At 40.8% G+C, this 25,644-nt stretch overlaps 1 protein-coding gene and 1 pseudogene across 9 annotated transcripts in view; one reads left to right on the forward strand and one right to left on the reverse strand.

Moving 5' to 3' along the window:
* The window catches only part of Baz2b (bromodomain adjacent to zinc finger domain 2B), a 304,725-nt gene that overhangs the window by 117,918 nt on the left and 161,163 nt on the right, over positions 1-25,644 (forward strand). For 8 of the 9 annotated variants that reach the window (XM_028769276.1, XM_028769275.1, XM_028769278.1 and 5 more), the window contains exon 5: positions 14,832-14,873. The exons of the other annotated variant lie outside the window; for it this stretch is intronic. The gene's annotated coding sequence lies outside the window, so the exon portion shown is untranslated. The remainder of the gene's footprint in view (positions 1-14,831; positions 14,874-25,644) is intronic. 9 annotated transcript variants of the gene reach the window in all.
* On the reverse strand, positions 11,229-11,709 carry LOC114622783 (annotated as a pseudogene).

A 25,644-nucleotide genomic window follows, 5' to 3' on the forward strand; every position in this document is an offset into this window, starting at 1 on the left:
TATCCATGAATAAAATAAAAGTAAATTTCTAAGAAAAAGACATGATGTTTAGCCAGGTGTGATGCTGCTTGTCTGTAATAAAAGCAGTTGGGAGGTGGAGGCAGGGGACTGATGCAAAGTGAGGCCAGCCTGGGCTACATAGCAAGACCCAGTCTAGCATAGATGAGTTTATTTTGGGGAAGATAACATTAGTTTACTGAGTAAATCTCTTGGTAGACTAGACACAGTAATAGGGGACATTGTGGAAGCACATGCGTGAGGAAAGCCACTTGCTTATTTCCTGTGAGATCAGGAATCTGAAATGAGAGCCACTAAAGTTCAGATACTCATCTGACTAAAGGTGTCAGCCCGTCACTACCTGTCCCCTTCTGTCACCAAATCCAATCAAATCATTTTCAATTCACATCTTCCAATCAGTTAGGAAACTCAGAACTCCTCCTCAGAAATCAGAACTATAAACTCGCCAGTCCGAGTGAAGAACTGAAGAAGCTTCATTTGTGTAGCTTACAGTTAGCTTTATATAAATAATATGATGTCCGGTATTAGTTTACCTGGGGGGCAGTTTTGTTGTCTACCTTTGTGAAGTGACGATAAATAAGTAATATGCTATTGGGTCTCAATCTCTATTGATTTTGATAGCTTTTTATGTGATACAGACTTTTAATATCTAACTATTTTTTTCTGACAGTTTGAAGTTTTTGCTACCTTTCTATAAATATTATTTGATTATTAACAGGACAATATATCAACATGCAAGGGCAAGAGGATTTACCAGGAGTAACACAAGCACTGGGGCCGCCAGCACAGCTTTAAAACTGTGCTGTTTCTTTCAGTGGGGAGTAGATACAGTACGGAATTAACCGTGATCATCATACAGCAGTGTGAATGACATCACTACTGAATCACACGTTGAACTGATTAGAAGGTAGATTTGGTTGCACTGTAGAACAACAGCGACAGCTTGGCTGTCCTGGAACTCCTTTTGTAGGCCAGGCTGGCCTCTAACTCTCAGAGATCCACCTGCCTCTGCCTCCTGAGTGCTAGGATTAAAGGTGTGCACCACCGTGCCTGAAAAAAGGTGAATATTTATTTCAGTAAAAGGCATTGTGACTTTAAAAATCGAAGCACGTAGCATCCCAGATATTTCAGATCTTATCCTTGATTTATAGTGATGGGCATCATAGCTGAAGCATGTCATTCTGGCTGCTAACGTGCTCAGGCATTGGACCATTGATTTCCTGACAGAAGTTAAATCATCTGATACCAAAAGGCATGGTTGTATATTGTGCTTTTAAGATGTTTGTCTTGTCCCTGCATGACAAATAACATTAAAATGGAAGTGGCACTGATGATGGTACGTGTAAAAGCATATGCTAGTCGCCAGGATGTAGGTAATCGCAACATTGTCTTTGATAACAAAATTATTTGGTCGTCATCTTATTTTCTGTCAACTTCTTCAGTTCTCTTTTTATTTTCTATATTATGTATCTTTGTAAATTGCCTCCTAACTGATAGCCCAAGGCAAAGAAAGTAAAAAGATCCAGTGAGTGCAAAAGGACCTTACAATTACAAGGAACAATTGTAAATGTTAATTTGAGTAATGTGCCTAAACTAACTTTATACTAATATGTAATTAGTTGATGGTTTTTTATAATTTCCAAATTCTTAACATTTTTTAGAGTCAAGAGAACATGGTGGAAATCGTATGTAGAGTAAGGGAGCTTAGAAGCCGATGAACACTGGTGTGGATGATTGATAGGTGAATGACTTGTTCTTTGACTGTTTGCTGAATTACAGAATTAGGGGAGGAGGAAAATCGAAATGTAGCAATGGGTCAATAAGAGGAGGGCCAAGGGAAAGGCAAGGAGCTGCTTGTCATTCCTGCTGGCATCACTCCTTGTCTGGTGTGCATCCTATCTAATTCCCCCTGTATGGAACCAAGCAAAAGCTGTGCGTGGCATTATTTTTATTCCCCACAGCTGCATGCGGATCACTTAGAAGGACACTGTTGTCATATCATGAGATACATCATTTCATAATATTTTCAACATGACAGCCTCTATTATGAAATAATGTCTCTAAAGAAATTTTAATTTAGTTATCTATATGTGGTATATGCTCCCCAGATTCTCAGTAGTTCTCAAATAACCCTGTAACTAGCCACATCTTATATTCATTTCTTTTCCAGCAGCCAGGACAGTTTCGTGTATTTATTAGGTGCTTATTAATAATTAACCATGCTTCTATAGCTTTGCATCATCATTTCCCTCAGCAGACAGATGTGCTATCCTGGTTTGGTAAATGCATGCGTTTGATATCATCTCCTCTTGCAGGTTATAGTCCCCCTGTGTGCCCCTTCATGGGGGACTCTCTTACTGAGGTCCGTGTATGCTGCTGCATCTTGGACCTTTTCTGTTTTGTTACCTTGCACATGCGTTTGTCCTCATGATTCCAGGAAAAAACATTGCGGTCACGGGTACCATTAAAATCTGCCTTTCTGAATTCGGCTCTCCAGCGCTTTCCCAGCAGAGTTGTTTTAAAACTTGTTTATCCTGCTGCCTTTCCTGCAACCCTTCACTTTATTATTTAGCTTCGTGAAAACCAAGCCCTTGATTTCTCACTACTTCCCCCAGCGTCTCTTTGGGTGCTGTGATACTTCTCCAGCACTCTGCAGCTCCGTGCTGGGTACTGTAATCTACTCTGCCCCTTTTCTCCCAACTGTCCACTGAGCCCTGAGCCTCACAGCTGCTAAACTTATTCTGCATTATGAACCTTACATCTTGTTCAGAGACCAGATCCCATCAATTGGCCAACACCGATGATAGTTCTGTGAGAGACATTTTCTTGAGCCCCTAACTTAGTCTGTGTTTTGATCTTCCTGTCCCATCCCTGACTTCCAGGTTATTCTTTACGGTGGTTAGAGTGGTTCTGGAAGGGAAGTAAAGCCAGGCTCACCACTCTTAGTCAAACATACATGTGGGAGTCTATCCAATCTATTTATTGGTGCTTTCCAGGCCTTCTTTGATCTCTGCTTCCTTTTCCTACATGGTTTCCACTTACTCCGGGCATTCTGGTATTTAATTTATTTATTTATGTTTTTAAAACACCAGGACTTCCCACGTTGAAGCCTTGGCATGTGTCCATCTCCTTATCTGGAGTACTCCTGGCTTTATTCTGGCCACAAGGGATGCCTTCCTTGTCATTACTCCCTGTCCTTGCTATTTATTCAACATCATACTTATAATGTGAACTCTATAAAGACAGAGACTTGTCTTGTCCCTGCTTACTACTCTGCAGTGTCACATAGACAGTACTAGCCAGACATGATGGTACATGCCTGTAGTCCCAGCACTCTGAAGGGCTGTGAGCTTCGGTGAAGTGGAAACCTAAGGGTTCTTTGGAAAGTCAGTTGGATAGTGTTTTGCTGGGGCAAACACGTGAAGGAACATTTTGTTAAAGTGGACACAGGTGTGAAAGGCTAAGGCAGACTCGTGAAGAAATATTTCGCTGAAGCAGACACAGAAGAGAGGATGTTCTGCGAAAGCAAGCATGTGATGAAAGATTCTTTGCTAAGGACACACATGTATGGGTCTGCCTTACACTGTGTAGTTGAGTTGCAGTTGTCGTGACTGTAGTCTTGGGCTGATTGGATGCACACTCTGAGGCAAGACGTGTGGAGGACACATGATGTTTGCAGGGCATAAATAGGGCTCCACAGAGGGATGTAGGCAAAGCTTGGCTTGCTGGTACAGCTAGCTGTGCAACACTTATGGGTCTCTCATTCTTTGCTGATCTTTGCTTTCCTGAGAGGGGCACAGCCGAGAACTTCTCGTGGTGTTCCTGTTGGTCCCTCCTGCTGACTCCAGCCGAGGCTGAGGCCTGGCTGTCTCTGCTAGTCATGTCACTGCTGTTGCTAACCCAACTCTGGTAACTGGACTGTTGGTGTATCTGTGAAGTATTTGTGACTGGATCGAGCTGCTGCTGCCTTCTAACCTGTGAACTGAATTGCTGATTCTCAGACGACACAGAAAGTAGTTGCTCCAAAGAACCTTTCTAAACAGGTCCACTTCCTCCGTATCCTTTCTTTTTCCCCACCTCTGGTGGGTGGTAGGCTACAAGGGTGTTAAAGCATTTAAGAACCATCATTAAGAATAAGGTTTTAAAAAAAATTAAGGTTATACTTCGGCCTTTATCTCAAATATTTATTACATCCAAGAAAAAGAGTTATTGAATTAATGATTCAAGGAGGAAATGAATAAATTAGAAGGTTGTTTGTAGTGTGTTTTCAGTTTCTGTGACAAACACTAGGACCAAAAGCAAGTTGAGGAAATACTTTATGTTACAGTTCCAGGGAATAGGGCAGGACCTGAAGGCAGGAACTGGAGGCAGGACCATCAAGGAAGGTGGCTTACTGGCTTGCTTCCCATGGCTTACACACTTTGCTTTCTTACACAAAGACCACACAGTGCCCCTGCCCACCATGGACTCAGTCTATCGACATTAATCATGAAAATGCCCCCACAGGCTTGTCTATGAAACAACTCCTCAGCCGACGTTCTGGTTTTTTATTCTTAGTCTGTGTAAAGTTGACAAAAAAAAAAAAAGCAAAAAAACTAACCAGCATAATGGTTTTAAGGTTGGTTTGTGATTTATATCCTGATTTTTCACACTTATTAAAATCCTTGTTCCAACATAAACATTAAATTTATTATTGTAGCCATTTAAATGTGGATTAAGTAGCTTTGAGCATAGTCCTGTTCCTCACCAGACATTTGTCGTATTCACAGCTGAAACTGTCCCCATTACACATCCCCAGCTGTTTCATTTCCATGTCTATGAATTTGACTGTCACAGTAGGTTTGCCTTTTGTGACCAGCTTGTTCCACTGATCATAATGTCATTAAGGCTCACAGATATTTTTTGGAGGTTGTGTTTAGGTAGCATGCTTCATCAAGTACATAGCAATTAATTTTATTTATGTCCTACACCCTTCTCTTATCTGTGTACCTCAAAATATTTTATAATTTCAAAAAACTAAATGTCACCATTTCCCTGTGAATCTAGTAATTATAGCATAGTAAACCGAAGTCCTGAAAGATCACCTGAGTACATCATGACATGTCACATGTAAGGACCAGAGTTACATATTCCTTGTTAACCATAACCATGAAGCCAGATCTCTTAAATAGCATGACATCATCCTACAGTCCTAAGTGGGGAAGAAAAAGACCCAAGCCTATAGAAGTAATTCATTTAATATTCCTAATTAGTCATAACAAAATTATTTTAATAGAAAAAGTGTCTAAAGTACCTGCAGTCTAGTTCACCTTAGTTCTAAGTGTATATTTCTTTGGCCTGTGTAACATGAGGTTGGATAATTGCCCTGATAGTCTTCCTAGCCAGCCTCTGAAATGGATTTTTCGTTTAGGTTAGAATAGTATTGTATTATTTTCTTTGCTATGGTACATAAAACTTTGTAAGAACTGAGAGCATATGTTGGACTTGTTGCTGGCTTGCTTCAGATTAGGATCTGTTTTTACTGTTACTGCTAAGGCTTTCTGAGGGCCTTGTGCCTAGGAAACAGTACACTGCTCCTGAGCCCACCTTCCAGGTGGGGGGGTCTTATGAGGAGAAAATGTCATTTTGACCCTGCATTTGTTGATGGGATTGCAACAGGCTTGATTTGATAGGAATGAACTGGTTTTCCATATTCAGATAATGTGATTTCATTTAAAGTAGTTCCTGGCTGTACTGCTAAAAATTGAATTCCTGAAGAACCAGCCATTGTTATAGAGAAGAAGGTATAGCTGAAACAACATTAGCTTATTCTCAAGTGAGCCGTCTGTTACTTTACCCAAGAGATTGGCTCACATTTGGATGTAACCTCTGGAATGTTTCGGCAGCAGTTGGCAGTGCTACCACCTCCTTCCTCTCCTGTGTCCATTTGCCTCCAAAGTGGAACTGTGAACAAGTGAGCTGAGCGTTTGAGAAGTACTAGTTTGTGTTGAAAGAATAAGTGGTAAAGTCTGGGAAGAAGACAGGCAGTGTGTGTTTGACTTTTAACAAGCAGTTTACCAAGTTCAGTAGACACTTTTGCTTTGTCTGGTTTCACGAACAACAGAAAGAAGCTGTCACGTGGGTTCTAGGCAAAAGTATTATCTGTCAACCTAGGAGAACTGTATTGTAGTGAGGTCTTGATCACATACAGCTTGTGGGTACATTTCAAGAGACTGCAGTGTGTGTGTGTGTGTGTGTGTGTGTGTGTGTGTGTGTGTGTCTTTCCAGAAAGGACAGTGAGATAATTATTTGATACAGTTTACAATTTGAGGAACGAACCATGTAAAGACCTGTAGTTCTACTTAAAAGTTCCTTAGTGTGAGGTGCTGGCCAAGAAAACCCACCTGTGTTGCTCTACACTTCACTTGTAGAACCAGATGTGTTTCCCACACGAAGCCATCCTCTAACTCTGGACATCAGCTAAATGATGGCAGTTTAGTTCAGTTTGGGCACATGCTTCAGGTCATACAGGTTAAGGACTCAGTGTTGCTGACATTATTTAATTCAAATCAGGTTTCCTACTCTGCCTTTGACCATTCGGTTCCCAGACAAAAAAGACACACAACTTTGATTTTTTTATGATTAGCCTTACCCAGCACCAGAGCTGGGCAGATACCTACTTTCTATGCTATTAGAATCTATTTCCCCATCAACAATCCCATTTAATAACTTGCATCTGGGCATCCCTAAACTCCAGTTGGCCAGCCCTCATGGCCCATGGTCTCCCCAGGCCCCAAGCCAGGGAACTGGAGAACCCCACCTATCTTCTTCAGCTATTGGCTGAAGGCATCAGTATTCACCAGTCAGGGTTAACTTGGGGAACAAGGTTACCTTGCAGTGACTTGGGTGTGCCATTTGGGTTATTGCAGATTCTCTCACCCCTGGGGCATCCAGGCCTTGGAAACCAGTATTTAGCCTTACAATACAAGCAAAAGACCAAATCTTAACAACAGTGGCTCCTCTTGAGATGGCAAATTCTGATCAATAACCTGTAAATTAGGAGTTTTCCTGTGGCTCAGCCATTTGTTAGAAGTGTTCATAGAACTCAAAAAATGTTTTCCTTACATGTACCAGCTTTTTAGAATAACATTCATATATGTTCACATGTGTCTGTGTGTGGATGTGTGGATGTTTATGTCTGGGTAGGGTGGATACCTGAAGAGGCCAGAAGAGAGCACTGGATCCCCTGGAGCTGGAGTTACAGGTGGTTGTGAGCGACCCCATGTGGGTGCTGGAACTCTGAAGACCAGAGGCACTCCCAACCACTGAGCCACCTCCCTGGTCTGTTTGCCGGTCTTTATAAAGATCATTTTAACGGTACAGAAAGCCACATGAGGAGGAGCATAGCACAGTGTCTGGTGCATGTCTAAAAGAGTCTGAGCTTCAGTCTCCGTGGAGCAGGAGTGAGCTACCCTGCGGAGAACTTACTTAGAAGTATAACAAATCATGACATCATGGTTAGTAATCCTTGTAGCATTTAATCTCTAGTACCCACATCCCGTTCCCTGAGATTTTGGGGGAGCTAAAGGTTCTGACCCCCCCTTTTTTTTTTTTTTTTTGGTGCCGGCCCCATTCTGAGGCTATGTAGAGTGCTCTGCCCCATCCCTCAGTTAGCATAATCCCAAGCACTTATTAACAGAGACTTGTAATGAGCAAGCCAAGATGGAAATGTGAAGAATTTTGAGTTTCCTGTGCTAAGCATGGTGATCAGTAGCAAGTGTATTTTTTATTTTATCAGTGAGAGTTGGAATCTTTTTTTTTTTTCTCCAGACAGGGTTTCTCTGTATAGCCCTGGCTGTCCTGGAACTCACGCTGTAGACCAGGCTGGCCTCGAACTCAGAAATCCGTCTGCCTCTGCCTCCCAAGTGCTGGGATTAAAGGCGTGCACCACCACCGCCTGGCTTGATTTATTTTTATACTTTTCGTGGGAGGGGATAGATAGAATCACCTTCTAGCTTTACGAGCTGTTCCAATCAGTGAACTTCTAATGATTTCCTAGGGACCAATATTGAATTAGAGGTCTACTTATCCTGTTAGAAAAGCCTACTGAGGTCACCAGAGCTATAGAGTACCCCACAAATAGAACTACGATGTTGATGTTACTTTTGTTGATAAGGAATTGCTAACTAGCAGTTCCTAGCACACACAGTGCCTAACAACCCTCTGTAACTCCATTTCTAGGGCATCTGGCACGCTCTTCTGGACTCTATGGGCACCAGGCATACACGTGGCACACAGGCATGGGCAGAGAAAATACTCATATAATTAAAAATAAATCGATAGCTTTGTATTGGGAAGCCTGGAAGACTCAGTGTTTTTCATCACTACAGTAAATAGATGCTTTGATTCAGGGAGTCAGTTATTACGTTTTAAGACTCTTCCTTTTTCAGTTTCCTTTTAGCCTAGCAGGGATTTGTTTGCAGCAGCAGGAATCATTGGAACTGTTGCCTTCGTAGCCCCTCTGAACCTTAAAAAGCAAGCACATTTTACTTTTGTGCTTCCTTGACCTGCCATTCAAACTGTGAAGTCAAGAAGCACCCAGTTCGTTCTTGTACTTTGTGCAGACTTGGAATTGGAGCCATACTCATGCAATCTGGCCATTTCCCTTCTTTTTCTATTTTGGATGTGTTAATGGTTCTGTTTGTTTGTTTTGTAAATTAGGAAGGCAGCTCCAACACTTTAAATAAGGCCCAACCCCCACCCAGCAGATGCTCAGTATTAAAAAGTAGACACCAGGAACTAGAGGCTTTCCAGTCAGACTGCCAAGCACCATCGACTCTGGACCTGTTCAGCCAATCAGATTCACTGTTGACTTGTCACGGTTGACTCCTGTCACTGCCAGGGAGCCATCAGAACCTATGGTTCTGAATGCAGCTTGCTTCATGAATTACTCTTTGTTCAAGTAAAGACATTTATTGTGGCTGAAGCTAAGTCTTCCTCCTTATTTTAAACAGATGTCTTCTGCAGAGATTAGCAAATAAGGTTGGCCTGGGTTCCACCATAGTGTCTGCACAGCTCAGGAAATGGCCTGCCATTTTTTGCTGTGTTATGTTCTTTTAATTGGTGCTATTTTAACACAACGGAACTTAGTGCTGCACTGCTCTCATGGCTTCTATTGATACTCTCTATATTATATTTATGTTTGGTATTGGAATGAAATGTGGAGTCTTTGCCCCACCTCATGAGTAATCCGAGGACTGACTTCCATCGACACTCTACCCCAATATTTTCTATTTTATGCCTGTTTTAAACTGAGGTAGTCCCAGCTACTTGGGAAAATCACTTCAGCCCAAGCCTTTACAGTTTAGCAGCATAGTGTGATATCATCCTCAGAATTCAACCAACCAACCAACCAACCAACCAGCCAGCCAGCCAACCACAAAGAGCCTCCTTTCTCCAAAACTGAAGAATAAAGTCTATTTCCCTTTATAAACACTATTTTACATTACGGGTTCCTTTGTTAAATAAACATTTTCCCCCAGAGGTAAACTTGATTATTATTTGAAGATAAGAGGAATCTTTTGAGGGACTGGAGAGATGGCTAAAAGATGAGTACTTGTTCTTGCAGAGGATCTGGATTCAGTTCCCAGTATTCAACATGTAATTCATAACTACCCCAGAGGACAGTTCTTACCTCAGTGGGCAACAGGCATGCTCATGGTACACATGCATACATACATGTAGGCACTTACATGTACATATAAAATAAAACTTAAAAACAGATAATTCCTTTTCTCCAAATTTGGGATTATTTTACTGAAATGAATATATCATACCCTACAGAATGGAGAGTGCTTTTTCTCTGCTTTGTTAACAATAGAGAAATTTGTTGGGTGGTGGTGGCTTTGATCCTAGCACTCAGGAAGCAGAGGAAGGGGCATCTCTGTGAGTTTGAGGCCAGCCTGTTCTGCAGAGCAAGTTCCAGGACAGCCAGGCCTAAACCAGAGAAATTCTGTCTCAAAAAACCAAGAGAGAGAGGGAGGGAGGGAAGGAAGGAAGAAAGAAGGAAGGGAAGGGTAGAGGATATATATTTATTAGTATTTATTAGTTTATTAGTTCTGGGGGTTGAACTCAGTGCCTTGTCTTTATTAAGCGTATATTGAGACCTGCCCACATTCCCTAGGTGAAATAAAACTTGATGCACTGAAGAGTATTATTTTAACTCGGTACTGGTATGGTATTCATATGCAGAAATGTATAATTGTGGAGCTATGGTCAAAGCTCAGTCAATAAAGCTCTCACCTTGAGTACACAAGACCCTGTGTTCTATCTTGAATACCATAAAGAAAAAAAAGTGCACAGTTGTACCATTCGAAAGAGTAACAAATAGTTAAATATTTAAAGTTTGCATAAAACTTCCTTGCATATAACTGCACAAATCACATTACCAATAATTTCTCCAGCATTGGGTTTCTACTTTTAAAAAGTGTTTATTTATTTTCATGTGTGTATGTATGTTCCTCCTTATCTGTCTGTGTACCATGTTCCTGTGGTACCCTAAGAGGTCTGTGTTAAGTCAGTCTCAAATCCTTGCACAAATAGCTAAGGGGTCTATTAACATATGAAATTAGTCCTTGCCTCCAGGTTCTCCCAACATCCCTACCTGTTACAGAGCATACACCCCACTCCCTTCCCCTAGAAGCTCTTAACTGTACAATCCAGCCATTCTGACCTTTTGCTTTCTTGGCTGCTGCACCTGGTTCCCCTCTCTCTTCTTTCTCTCCTCCTACCTGCTTCTCACTTGGTTCAGGTTCATGTCCAGACTGGGCTCTCCTGGATGTCCCTGCCTTTGGCTATGCTCTCCTTTTTATCTACAATAATTGCCTACGATATCTATAATATATGTCTCTAATAAATGCCTGTGACCCTGCGGGGAGCTAGTTCAGAGCTTAGGTGTGAAGCCCTGGGATCTAGTCTTACCAGAAAATAAAAGGATAAAAAGAAGCTTATGATTTTTAAAAAAAAAAAAAGTTGGCTCATGTCCATAATCCAAGTTTGCAATGCTTGAAATACATTAAACACATGATTTTTGAAATTATTTTTCTTATGTACATCTTGGAAATAATTATTTATTTATGTCACTTCAGGGATTCAAACCCAAACCTTATACATGCCAGACAAACGTGCTACCACAGAGGTATATCTTCAGACATGGTTTTCTTTTTTTTTTTTCTACTTAAGCAGTCTTTAATGAAAGCCGTGCATGAGATGTCTCTACTCCTGCATCTTCTCAATCGTTTCTTCTTTGTATTTGCCCTTCTCCTTTCCTACTTGCCGGGACTTGGCTTTCCTCTCCAGGATCTTCTTGCGGTCCTTGTCCAGCTTTAGCCTGGTGATAACTACCTTGCTGGGGTGGATGCCCACATGCACAGTGGTGCCGTTAGCCTTCTCTCGCTGGACTCGCTCAATGTAAATGACGTATTTCTTCCTGTATACTTGGACCACTTTGCCAATCTGCTGGCCTTTGTAGTGTCCTCGAACAACCTGAACTTCATCATCCTTTCGAATGGGCATAGACCGAACATTATACTTCTGTCTCAGTTCTTTGGAAAGAGGGGAAGACATGATCTTCCTCCGAATGTGAGAAGGTGCATTGAAATGCCGTTTGCAGTTCTTGCTTCGGTCAGAAATCACGAAAGGATTGAATTTCATTTTGGCGGCTGCGATCCACCGATGGCCGCAAAAGGCCAGACATGGTTTTCTTATTATGTAGCTACCTCTTTTAAAAAGTGTACAGCACAAGATTAAAAAAACTATTTTTTTTTTTTACTATTTAATAGTCTCTATTGCTTTTAATGATTATAGGTACCATCAATATTTGTTTCTATGTTTGACTGGCTGGTGAATAAAGTAAATAGATACTATTTCTTTCAGTCCTTTCAGTAGACATAAATATTCTTACTTTGTAGATATGGAAAGTTACAGAACCTTGTCAAGTACAAGTTAAAGTAGCATACTGAAAGATATAAGAAAGGCCTGGCCAGGTGAGATGGCTCAGTGGGCAAATGTGGTGCTGCCAGAGCTAATAACGTAAAGTCAGTCCCTGAATGGCGCTCTGATTCAGGGCAGAGTCAGAGTAAAAATGAAGACAGTGCATGATAATCTCTTGAAAAAAATGTTCATTAAAAATGACTAACAAGCCAGGCGGTGGTGGTGCACGCTTTTAATCCCAGCACTTGGGAGGCAGAGGCAGGCCGATTTCTGAGTTTGAGGCCACCCTGGATTACAGAGTGAGTTCCAGGACAGCCAGGGATACACAGAGAAACCCTATCTTGAAAAACAAAAACAGAAAACAAAACAAAAAAATGACTAACAATTGTTCTCTCCCATCCGTAGGTGAGGAACATCGATGTTATTTTCTGAGCTGTGGTATAGTTGAAGGATCTCTGTTATGACAGTGCCTTGTAGAAAAATGCTACATAACCAGTATGCTAGTTGAATTATATTTTCATAAAATAAAACATTACTTTTTATATGTGTAATTTGAATACATTTTCTAGTTTTGACATGATTTTAAGGAGTTATCTGTTGCTTATAAAACCCACTTGAGATTTTTATGAGAAGTTTTATATTTGTCTGGCTTCATTCTCTGGAGTCATTTTCAGTTCTGCACAGTGTTCCCCCTCATGCAAGTCCCTGCTAAGTCACATGTAAAAAATGTCATGGCTAAACTTAAGTTTTGATACTGTCAGCTTAGGGTTTTAATAAAGCATACATATTTTAACATAGTCTTGTAATTTTTTAAAAATCAAAAATGGAGCATTTACTTTTATTTTTATTTAGTTATGAATATTCTTTCAGTCTATTTACACAAATTTTATTACCTCTTCAGAATTGCAGAGTTTTATAGAAAGTGTATTTATTCTTGAACTAAATCTTTTGCTATTTATTATATTGATTCTATGGAGAGTAGTGTTTCCATGGGTGTTTCACACATTCAGTATCATACATTATTTTAACTTTCACCTGCTTGAGGGAACATCTCTACTTGAACGAATGATAGTAGCACAGATCTTTCTGGCTTTCAAAACAAAGTCACCATGCTCTCCTAATACCTATTTATTTCATTGTGCAACTTAGGATGTTACGGTCTTTGCTGTCTTGTTAATTTAACATGCATTCCTCTCATATGCTGCACTGGGAGAGGGCTCGGTGGATGATGTTTCTGCCGTGTAAACATGAAGACCAGTGTCTGGTTCACAGAAGCCACATAAAGCCAGGTGCTGTAGTATTCCCCCATAATCCCAGAGCACCTACAGTGTGATGGATGGAAGGTGGGAACAGGAGGAGAACTCCTGTCCACAGCAGCAAAGGGCAAAGAGGAAATCCTGCCTCAAACAAGGTGGGAACCAAGGGCCTGACACTCAGTGTGATACCTGAGGTCTCCTGATCTTTACCATCACTGTAGATGCACACACACACACACACACACACACACACACACACACACACACACACAGACAGATTTTTAACAAGAAGATATATATCTTGGGTTTTCAATTCCTTCTGGAAGTTTTAAATCTTAACTCTCCAGACTGTTTATTATCCTACTGTAATTCACAACTCCCAGATTTCCATCACTCACTACCTTGTTTTGCTTATTTGCTTTTATTTGCTTGCTAAACTGAAAGCATTTTAAATGCTTCCTGCAGTGACTTTAAAAAATGTTTATCAGGTTGCTATGGCTTATTTTACTTAAATAGGCAGTAGTAATCTTAAGTGTTTTTCTTTATGTCTGTAGCTCTCTATAGGTGATGGTGTCATGCTAGATGCAGTACGACCGCCACCACTCCCTGCTCTCTTGCCTAGCTGGTAACTGAGCAGCTGCCGGGTTCCATCTATAGAAGCAGTGGTCATGGGGTCTTTCCTCAGGAACTTGGCGCTGTGTGTCGTGGGCTGTCACGGTGGCACTTGTTTTGTATTTTGTTGTTTTGTTTTATATGCTGTTCACAAGTGTTTTGTCTGCATGTATGCTGGTGTACCACATGTATGCCTGGTGTCCACAGCCCATGACAGCTCCCTTCTGTATGGGCAATTCTCATATCTTGGTGTAAGCTTCTCCCTGAGTGTGTGAAGATTATTTATCTTCTGCTTTTTTTTTTGGGGGGGGGGAAGGGATTATTATGAGGATTTGTTAAAGCAACACATGAAAGCTATTAACCTTAAACCACTGACAGTGTGTTGTTTTTTAATACTAAAGCATTTAAGAGATGTCTTAAATAAAGCCTTGTTAATGAAGAAGTTTCTAGAAGGTCAGATTTCTCAGGGATAAACTGCAAGTCATTAATAGCTTAGGAAGTGGCTTAATGTACAGTTTCCCCTGGGTTCACGGCTTACACTGGATTCGTCCCAGCGATACTTTTAATCTTTGATAAGGATTAGTGTGTAGCAATTTCTCCTGTTTTCAGTAAATGACATTTTGACTGTGGGTTGGGCTACTAATCATAGAGGAGGTGCTTAGAATCAGTCCTTCTTTGTGATATATTTAAGACACAGTGATTCTTTTCTTGATGAATATCTGAAAATAAACAGGGCCTGGAAACTACTTGTCCTATAGGTTATTTTTTAAGTAAATGGTTTTGCTGACTGTGGGCGAAGCCCACCCTGCCCTGGTGTAAGCATTGGGCACTTCATTCCTGTCTGTGTCTTGCCAGTTTTGTGTTTCCTTCACTTTTGGTTGATTCAAGTAGAATAAAGACACGTTCTAAGGAAATGGCTTCTGAAATGACTCCAGTGTGATTCAGCTGATTGCCAATTCTGTGTTTCTGTTGCAGGTTTCCCAACAGTGATGTCACAAGATTGACCACACTGACACAGTAAGACCAGTGACTGTTCAGCTTCTAAGTCTATTTGTTTCTCTGAGAATAAGAGCTGAGTTAGGAGATGTTTCTCAGTAAGCCACCACAGTCTCTCCACCAGCCACTTGAATGTTTACATTTTCAGTGACTCACATGTCATGTTTCTAGGCATTTAAATACTTGTAAAATGCATTAAAGAACTTTAAAATAATTTAAGATGAAAATTTAATTCATAACTAAAGTTATTACATGCATATTTCATTGTGAATAATACTGTCATTTTTTTTTTCATTTTGTTTTTCTCAAAAAAAAAAACAACAAAAAAGTATCTTTCTGAGTAATAAAGGAATGAGAATTAAGTAAATTATTTGATTATTGGATCTCCTTTGGCATACTCTCTTAACTAAGCATAGAAGCAGTTGTTAGCAGAGGCATTAAAATTATCATAAGACAGAGCCATGTATAGGTGAACTTAGTAGTTGTGTTCAGAATTTCTTTTGGAAGTTGTTTTAGGTTTGCTGTTTTGTGCTGACCAGAGAAGTTTCATTTTTCCCTGAAGGATTTCTTCTGACTGTTTTGTCCCACTGATGCTTTTGGAAGCATTGTTACCTTCTGTTAAATACTTCCTTTCCTCTTTTCCCTCCCTTCCCCCTTCCCCTCCTCTTCCTTTTCCTTTCCCCCTTTGTCTTCACTCTTTGTTGTGGTAGGATGGAATCCTGGCCTCATACATACTAGGCAAGTGCTGGATCACCAGATTGTGTCTATAGGGTTTTTTGTTTTGTTTGTAATGATCAGAATTTTATTGACCTAATTGAATATTTTACAACAACATACTAAAGCATTTCTGTGGGAGCTTTTTATGCAGCATGTCCTGCTTTGTAATCAAGTTAAAATTATTAAGTAGTTAATTGCATTTGTTCTAAACCCAAGAATTCCAGGAAGAGGCAATATCAGTGTTGTCAGATACCAAGTGGCTGCGGTTAGAAATTTTACTCTGTGACAGTGGCTAGGCTGTGAGCCTCTCTCCATACCCTGCAGTCAGGAGAGGAGAGTGAACTGCAGCACTGACTTTGGGGATCTTCAAGCCTGGGTCAAGAGAGTTGGGAGAAAAGGATCCAGCCTGCAATCCATGGGATACCATGGATGATATCAGGAGATGACATAGGAGGAAAGTTGTGGACTTTGCAAAGTTAAGGCTATAGGCAACATTTCTATGTACTATAACATATAAATATATATTTTAAAAATATTTAAGCAATTTTTAGGAAAAAAAAGGAGATTATAGTTACTATTCTTTCCCCTCTATACTAAAATCCGCACAGGTAATAAAACTGTTTCACTGTTTTTTGTTGTTGTTGTTGTTGTTGTTTTTTGTGGGGAGCATTGCCAATTCAATCAAAAATGTGTGCGTGATCCTAAGTTCAGTCTTGTTAAAGTATTTCCCTATTATAAGACATTTAGTGACTTCCTGTTCCTTACTAGTTTATATCTGTACTCTAATTGGATATTTTTATTGACTCCTGAATACACCGAAACATCCAAGGATAATAACGTAATATTGTATCCCATATACATTACATATGCTACGTTACATATATTTTATGCCATTTTTATATCATTATTTTTACACAGAGTATTCTTTTAGCTTTTCAATGTTTAAAAATGACTCTGATGCAAGCAGGTCTCCCTCTTAAAGCTCCGTGTATATTCAGTCATCTCTCTGAGGTCTTCCCTAATCATCCTAATTGAAAGTGATTCTCTCTACCTAACAGTTTAGTAATACTTAATTTTTATTAGTTCTATTTTACTGATCATTGAAATCTTATATTTTGGATTGATTTTGAATACATAAACCCTTCTACTGTATTCAGCAAGTGTTTGTTGGTAGTCATAAACATATTGGTAGCTAAATTACTTAGTATCTTTAGTTTCCCCTGTATCAAAATTGAATGAGGATTTTAGCATGTGTAATTGAACAGGGTACACAGGAAGGAGGATAGGTTTTAGATTGATGCTGAGTGCAAGTTAATGAGGTCACTGTGTGCTGCTCTGCAACTGTATGCCTTGGTACGTTCAACTGTGAAGTGATGTATTGTGTCTATTTGAAAGGACTGTACAAATATTTAAATAGAATGTCTTACCTTTCTGGCTTGTTACTTGTGTCATCTGTGGCTTGCCCCTTTATAGACTGCTAAGATGCATAAAATCAACTATAAAGACCTCCTAAACATCAAAATTTGTGATATTCACAAGTTATTGTAGCCCTTGCATGCTTGTTTCCATAGGTTTCCACCTTCTTCTATGTATATTTGTGCATGTCCCTATATGTGTACATGTGTGTTGGGGTGCATGTGAAGAAGCCAGAAAGCAACCTTGATATCATCCCTCAGGAGCCATTCACCGAGGTTTTTTGAGCCAGGGTCAGTCACCAAGACCTGAGGCCCTTAGGTTAGGTTAGGCTAGCTAGACAGTGAGTCCCGGGGTCTGCATTGTCCCTCTCTTCTCAGCACTAGGATTACAAGTGCGGCTACCACATCGCCTTTTTACATGGGTTCTGGGGATCGAACTCAGGTCCTCATACTTGAACAACAAGCCCTTTACAAGCTACTCTGATCTCCTCAGTCTCCATATGTATCTGTAACATACATAAGTTTATTAGTTCACTTTCTAGCAAGAAGGCATTCAATTAGAGCTCCTGATACAATGTTCTTTTATTTGAGAAAGGCAATCATGTTTGACTAGAATTCTAACCTCTAGGCCAGAATGAATTTGAGACCAGTTCTGCCTGGACCTTGGAATATGGGTAGAGTTGGAGGGCTGATAGTGTGTACAGAATTTAGGAGCACGTACATGGATCAGAAATGGTTATGGTTTCCCTCTGTGGTCTATGTAATAGGTGTAGTCTGTGCTAATTACTTAAAGATTCGGGTTTTCTTCCCTAGGAATTCTACTTAGATCTCAGGAGTAGAAGAAGAAATCGTGTTCCCAAAGCACTTAGCACAAAGGAGAGCACATGCTAACTTCTTTTGACTTTCATACACATTATCTGCAGTTACTTGCCTAAGATATCATTGATCTAGTTTTGTTTTGATATAGTTTGTATTATTGCTTTATGATTACCCTGTAGCTTGATTAAAAGTTTCTGCGTAGCATCTATACAAAGCATAATAGGATATTTCCATTAAAAAGTTGTGTGTATATGTTGGGGGGCATGTCACCATGGCCATATGTTGGGAAGAGGACAGTATGTAGGAGTCAATTCTCTCCTACCATGTGGGTCCCAGGGATAGAACTCAGGTCATCATGCAGGCTGCTAGCACCTTTAGCTGTTGAGCTATTTCACTGGCTTAGAATAATTCTCTTTCTTCTCAAATCCCCCCAATTTTTTCTCTAAGAGAATATATACATTTTTATTTGTATCCAGTTTTGTGTGCATTGAATGCCATTACAGTGCCTATCGCTATAGTGTTACTTGTATTTTTAAATAATCTTAATATTTTACTATATGCTTAATAATCTGTTATAAACAAGCTTTAAATAACTTAAGTAGAGGGGCCAGAAAGGTAGCCCAGAGGTTAAGATCACTGGCTGCTCTTGCAGAGGACCTGGGTTCAATTCTCAGTACCTACATAGCAGCTCACAACTCCACTGCTAAGGCATCCAACACCCTTACACAAACATGCATGCAGGCAAAAACACCAATGCACATTAAAAAAATGAAGATAAATAAATCATTTGCTGGGCAGTGGAGGCACATGCTTTTAGTTCCAGCACTTGGGAAGCAGAGGCAGGCAGATCTCCTGAGTTTGAGGCCAGCTTGGTCCACAGAGCGAGTTCCAGAGCAGCTAAGAGTACACAGAGAAATTCTGTCTCAAACAACAAAAACTAATGTAGTCTTTCATATTACTATTAAAATGCCTTTTTTCTTGGTAATTTTATTATGAATGTTACTTCAATTTTGTAGATCTCCACAAATAGAAGTCATTAACTTCATAATTGGTATTTAGAATAATATAATCTTACAGTGTTCCTATGATTAGAAATGTCAGTGTCAGGTTATAAATTATAATGCTATTTAGGCATCTGTCCCCAGATAAAACAAAGACCTGATCAGATTTGGCAATAGCATGCATGTACCCTCTGCTGCTCTCACTCCTCTGAGTTATGTCCCTAGTTTTCCACTGCCTGGAACAGACACATTCTGTAATGAGTAAACAGTGAGGGTGTGAGTAATGTCTCCTGCTTGTGTCTCTGTTGTTTGAGACACGAGGAATCTGTGTAGCTTTAGCTAGCCTGGAACTCACCATGATCTGTCCAGCTGAGTAGAAGGCATCCTCACAGGAAAGGGTGGGGCACTGTGGCTTCCTCCTTTCTTGTTGAAATGTAGCCACAGTAATTGGACCGTGCGGGAGATGTGTGCTGAAAAGGGAGAAACAAAGGAAGTCTCCAGAACGTCCTGATGCACCTGGCTCGCCCCAGCGTTTCACATCTACGCTGCTTTTCGTGTGGCAGAGTTAAATTTCTGTGTTGCATAAACTCCTGGTTTTGTGTTACCATGAATGGCTTAAGCTAGCCTTGATAACACTGAGATAGCTTTAGTTTTTAGAAACAAAACCTATACCACTAGGACAAGTTGCAGGGTTGGTTTGTTTTTCCCTTGTTATTTACTTGACTGCTGTTATTTTTGGTAGTTTGAGTTTTAGGAGATTAGAGAAACCATAACAAGTCAGTGTCTTTTCTAGACAAATCAAGCCATTCCTTCCTGGAGGTTCTATAATCTCAGCTACCCAGGAGGCTTGATGGGTCATTCTGTGGTAGCTTAGAAGACAGGAATGGTAAAGAAGATGGAGGTAGCTGTGACCTTCGTTCCAAGGTTTCAGAGGGGAACAAGTAGTCTATCAGGGACAGAGCCATGGACCATTTTGTGATGTGTTGGCCACCAGTCTGGCTTTATTTACTAAGGTCCTGCCAGTCTAAGTGAAGTTAAATTATGAGATGATGGGGTAGTTTGGTAGAGGAAATTTGAGGGCAGGAGAGCCAGGCTGGTGCTGAGAAGTCAGCTGTGATTTTTGAGGAGATCTACACCACTGTAGATAAGCCTGCTGTGATCTACCTGGGTAATAGAGGTGTCCTGAGAACAAAACCCCACATGTACAAGGCTCCATTTTGTGAAGATCCAAATCCAAATGTACAAGAATCATGTTTAAGCTAAGGGGGTTCCCTGCCTCTTGAAAGCAACTGCCTAGAAACACATTTCCCTAGGATCAGCAGACCAAGCTAAGCTCAGCAGTAGTCCAAGGGGTTGGGGACATCTTGAGCTGAAGGAACTTGGCAACATTGTCCAGGTGGGACTGGTTTTAAAGGCACAACAAATGCAAGGTTGAGGGGTCTGGGAAAACCTCTAGACTAGGCACTGTATGTTAGGGTTAGAATTCGTACAGAGTCCCTAAACCTACTTTGTGAAGCCGGAAATGTGAAGGCTCAGTTGTCATGGAGACACCAGGTCATCAATGATGCAGACCACGCAGTGCCTACCAGAGAGAGTTGTGGGCGTGGCGTGGAGCCAGCCTAGGAGAGCATCAACTGTATGCTAGGATGGAAGAGCTGGATGGATGTAGCTAGGATATGTATGCTAGGCTATCATAGTCATTTGGAGCCTGGAACATGACTTAATGAGTCCCAGATGCCAGGTATGGAACTGCAGGATTGGGTGTTTGACCCATTGGGTTTTGGTCTTGCTGTAATGTCATTGTCCCTTGTTTTGCCTGGGTCTTCCATTTTGAAATGGGAGTGTTTAATTTGTCTTGTTAGATATTGGAAATTTTAAACTTGTTTGTTTGTGGTTAGTAGGTTTTTGGGTTTTGGTTTTTTGAGACAGGGTTTCTCTGTAACAGCCCTGGCTGTCCTGGAATTAGCTCTGTAAACTTGGTTGTCCTCAAACTCATAGAGAGCCACCTGCCTCTGCCTCCCAAGTGCTAGAATCAAAGATGTGCGCCACCATCACCCAGCTTACTTGTGGCTTTATTTCATAGCAGCTCACAGTTAAAGACTTTGGCCTTTTAAAATGTGTGTAACGTAAAAGACGATGGAGACTTTCAAAATTGGACTGAATGTACTTCATGGTATACTTCATGATATAAGCCTGTGTAGACAGGACAGGACACAGAATTTTTGGTCTTAAAATTGATGTGTTAGGGTGTCAAATTGATGAGGTGCTTGATCCTGAGGGGTGGACTTGTGATGGCTGCCACTTACTCTCTAAAATAACTTAGGAGATGCATGAAATACCAGGCCTGTAAGATACTGACTTGATCTTGCTTTCTTTTTCTTTCTTTTTCTTATCATTTTATTTGTTTACATTTCAAATGTTGTCCCCCTTCCTGGTCTTTCCTCCACGAACCTCCCACCAGCTCCCCCTCCCCTTTGCCTCTAAGGGGGTACTCTCCACACACCAAGCTCTCCCACCTCACCTCTCTATTATCCCCCTTCTCTGGGACATCAAGCCTTCACAGGACCAAGAACTTCCCTTCCCACTGATGCCAGATAAGGCAGTCCTCTGCTGTATCTGTGGCTGGAGCCATGGACCAGTCCATGTATATATACTTTTTGGTTGGTGGTTTAGTCACTGGGAGCTCTGAGTTGTCTGGTTAGTTGATATTGTTGTTCTTCCTATGGGGTTGCGATCCCCTTCAGCTCCTTCAGTCCTTCCCCTAACTCTTCCATTGGAGTCCCTGGGCTCAGTCCAATTCTTGGCTGTAAGAATCTGCACCTGTCTCAGTCAGATGCTGGCTGAGCTTCGCAGAGTACAGCCATACCAGGCTCTTGTCAGCAAGCACTTTGTGGCATCAGCAGTAGTGTCTGGGTTTGGTGTCTGCTGATGGGATTGATCCCTAGGTGAGGTGGTCTCTGGATGGCCTTTCCTTCAGTCTCTGCTCTATTTTTTTGTCCCTGCATTTTTTTTGTTTGTTTGTTTTGTTTTTTTTACAAGAACAATTCTGGGTTAAAAATTTTGAGATAGGTGAATGGCCCCATCTCTCAACTGCGAGCTGTGTTTATCTACTGGAGGTGGTTTCTACAGACTCTATCTCCCTGTTGTTGGACATTTCATCTAAGGTCCCTCCCTTTGGGTCCTGAGAGCCTCTCACCTCCCAGGTCTCTGGTATAGGGTACCCTCATCTCCGCCCCCCTCCCAACTGCTACATATTTCTATTCATTCTCCTGGCCTTCTAGACTTCTCTTCTGTCTCTTCCCACAACTGATCCTACCCCACCCCCTTTTTTCTTCCCCCTCCCTTTTCCTACCCAGGCCTCTTCCTCTCTCTGCCTTCTGTGATTATTTTGTTCCCCCTTCTAAGTAGGACTGAAGCATCCACACTTTGGCCTTCCTTCTTGTTAAGCTTCAAATGGTCTGTGAATTGTATCATGGGTATTCTGAGCTTTTGACTAGTATCCACTTATCAGTGAGTACTTACCATGTATTTCCTTTTGGGTCTGGGTTACTTCACTCAGGATGATATTTTCTAGTTCCATCCATTTGCCTGCAAAATTTGTGAAGTCCTCGTTTTTAATAGCTGAGTATTACTCCATTGTGTAAATGTACCACATTTTCTGTATCCATTCCTCTATTGAGTGACATCTGGGCTCTTTCCAGCTTCTGTCTATTATAAATAAGGCTGCTATGAACATAGTGGAGCATATGTCCTTGTTATATGTTGGAGCATCTTTTGGGTATATGCCCAGGAATGGTATTGCTGGGTCTTTAGGTAGAACTATTTCCAATTTTCTGAAGAACCTCCAGATTGATTTCCAAATTGGTTGTACCAGCTTGCAATCCCACCAACAATAGAGGAGTGTTCCTCTTTTCCACATCCTCGCCAGCATCTGCTGTCACCTGGGTTTTTGATCTTATCGATTCTGACTGGTGTGAGGTGGAATCTCAGGGTTGTTTTGATTTGCATTTCCCTGATGACTAAGGATGCTGAGCAGTTTTTTAGGTGCGTCTTGGCCATTCAAGTTTCGTCAGTTGAGAATTCTTTGTTTAGCTCTGTACCCCATTTTTAAATTGGGTTATTTGGTTTTCTGGAGTCTTAATTTCTTGCCTTGACCTTTCTTAATCAGTGTAGGAATTGCGTGTGTAACTTGAGCTGAGTCAGTGGTTAAAGCAAGCTGACCATCCATGTGCATACATTCATTGCTCTTGCCTTTTAAGTGGAGGTCTAATGGCCTGTAACTTGAAAGTGTCAGCGAAATAGACCCTTTCTCCCTTAAGTTGCCTTTAGCCAAGAAACTAGGGCAGAAAATAATAAGAAAGTAGCAGTCAGTGCCCTGTTTATAATGAGAGTAATGATTAATTTTTGTAAATCCATCATGTGATACCAAATTGAAATCTGGTAGTTCCTAGCTTTTTTGTGAACACATTTGCTCATTTGTTTTGGCATCATGTTTGGATAAGATCCTGAAGCCAGAGGAAGATTTCATTCTCTCCACAGACTTGTCTGTCCACATCGCATGAGCATAAGGATCTCCCTAAGTTTGTACAAACCATTCATTGTAAGTTTTCTTTCTTCAAAAGTGGTTTATGTACAACTGAAGTTTTATAACATTATTGTAAAACTCTTCGATGCCTTGTATGATGAGCTATGTGTTCAACTATTTCCTGTATTAAATTGTAGATGCCTTCTAACCTAGCGAAGGCACAGAGTATATTCTATTCATTTTCACAGCCCCAGTAGAGTGTGTAATAGTATCTTGTACCTAGTAATAATCCAGCTAATATTTGTGCAGTAAAGTGATCTGTGCTAAGTGTGATGTAGAGAGAATTCATAGGCCTTTTCCTTTCTTAGTGTGTTGATAATCTGTCGCATTAAACATATAGAAGAGAGAAAGATGGGTAAGGGGGAGGAAGAAAGGAGGGAATATCTGCATTGCTGAAGCAATAGAACTCTGGGCTTTGTACATGCTAGGTGAGTACAGAGTTAAATATTCGCTAGGATTTTGATTACTTGCAAGTGTACTGCTGCCTTAAAAGATAAAATTAATACAAAGATTTTTATTCCAGGCTACCCTAATAAAGAAAATATTGCAATAAAGCAAGTAACCTTAATTTTGTAGTTTCCTTGTGCTTGTAAGCTATATTTGTATTATTATGTGGTCTCTTAGCTATACTTTAGCACTCTCTGTACCAAAAGATGTTTATGTTTCATTTAAAAGTATTTGATTCCTTTAAAAAGTGAGATTATCTAAGCCCTCAGGGCATCCTTATCTTTCTGCTGCTAGAGGGTCTTATCCTGACAAGAACTACAGGATGCTGACTGACTAAGGTGGTGGTCTGTGGCACCTTCTTCAGCTAAGATAATGAAGCTTGAAACACAAGATTTCTCTGTAGCATCTGGTGCTGCTTGATAGCATTTTACCCATAGTAGAACTTTGAAAATTATAGTCGTCTCAGCCGTGTACTGCTTTACCTATTAAGCTTATGTCACATATCCTGAATCTTCCTTGATGTTTTAGCACTGCCAGTAGTATCTTTCCCTGGAGGGGATTCAATCTCACTTTCTGTCATTTATTTGCTCATTCATAACAAACAGTTCTTCATCATGTTTCATGGCAGTACTGTAGTATTTGAGTTACGGTCCCCATGTTGTACTGAAACTCCATTGCCACTTTCACCAGACACCCCTGTTTGTTGCCTTCACTGAAATCTCAAACTGTAAAGTCACCCCTGAGCGCTGGAATCAACATCTCCCAAACTCTTGGAATTGCTGATATTTTTTCCCACGAATCTTGGATGTTCTTAGTGATATATAAAATGGGGAAATCTTTCAAAGTATCTTTCCTTTTTTGAGACAATGTTTTTGCTAAATAGCCCAGGGTGGGTCCAAACTTGTGATCTACTGTTCTCAGCCTCCTGAATGCTGGGATGGTAGGCATGTGCCACCATGCCCTGCTCCTTTACAGGTGTCTAGAAATTCATTATCTGACTGGAGAGATGGCTCAGCAGTGAAGGCCATGACTGTTCTTCTAGAGGACTTGGGTTTTGTTCCCACCACCTACATGGCTGATAACAACCATCTGTAACTATACACGTAAAATAAAATGATAAAAATATTAATTACAAAAGTAATTATTTACGGCAGATATAGCTTCAGTAAATGTCTTACTTTTGTGGTGATGCTTGTAAGTTAAAAATCACTGCAGAGTGGATGTTGTGTTGACAGGCATGATAGTAACACGGAGCTTATTTTGCATTTCATTGGGTAACTAGTATCATCACATAGTAATATTCTTGTGTGGTCCATGCATGTATGTGCAAATGTGCCTGCCTGTATGTACACATGTAGAGTCCAGAGGTTGACACCCAGTGTCTTTCACTATCATTCTGCACTCTTGAGCCAGGGTCTCTTACTGAACCTGGAGATCACATCTTAGCTGGATTGGCTGGCCAGTGGGATGGACAGGCCCCTATCATTGTCTACCTGTGTTTGCATCTTCATCCTGTATTTGGGTTACAGATGTGAGTTGCTGGGGTTGGCTTTTATGTGGGTGCTGGGGATCTGAACTCAGACCCTTATGCTTGGACAAGAGGTACTTTACCCACTGCATCATCTCCCCTACCCCAAGCAGTAATATTTTTAAAGGAATCATTTTCTGTGAGGAGTAGGTCTCGACAGCCTTATTTGTCAAACCTTTTAAACAGATGTCATCCAGGCCTTTTCTTCTATGCAGAGAGCAAAAGCAAAAGTAGCCTTGGATGATTCTTAGGGTCCCAGGGTTGTCAGACTGGTAAGTCA

Source organism: Grammomys surdaster, unplaced genomic scaffold (genome assembly GCF_004785775.1).
Source record: "Grammomys surdaster isolate TR1022 unplaced genomic scaffold, NIH_TR_1.0 191, whole genome shotgun sequence".
Taxonomy (NCBI): Eukaryota; Metazoa; Chordata; class Mammalia; order Rodentia; family Muridae; genus Grammomys; species Grammomys surdaster.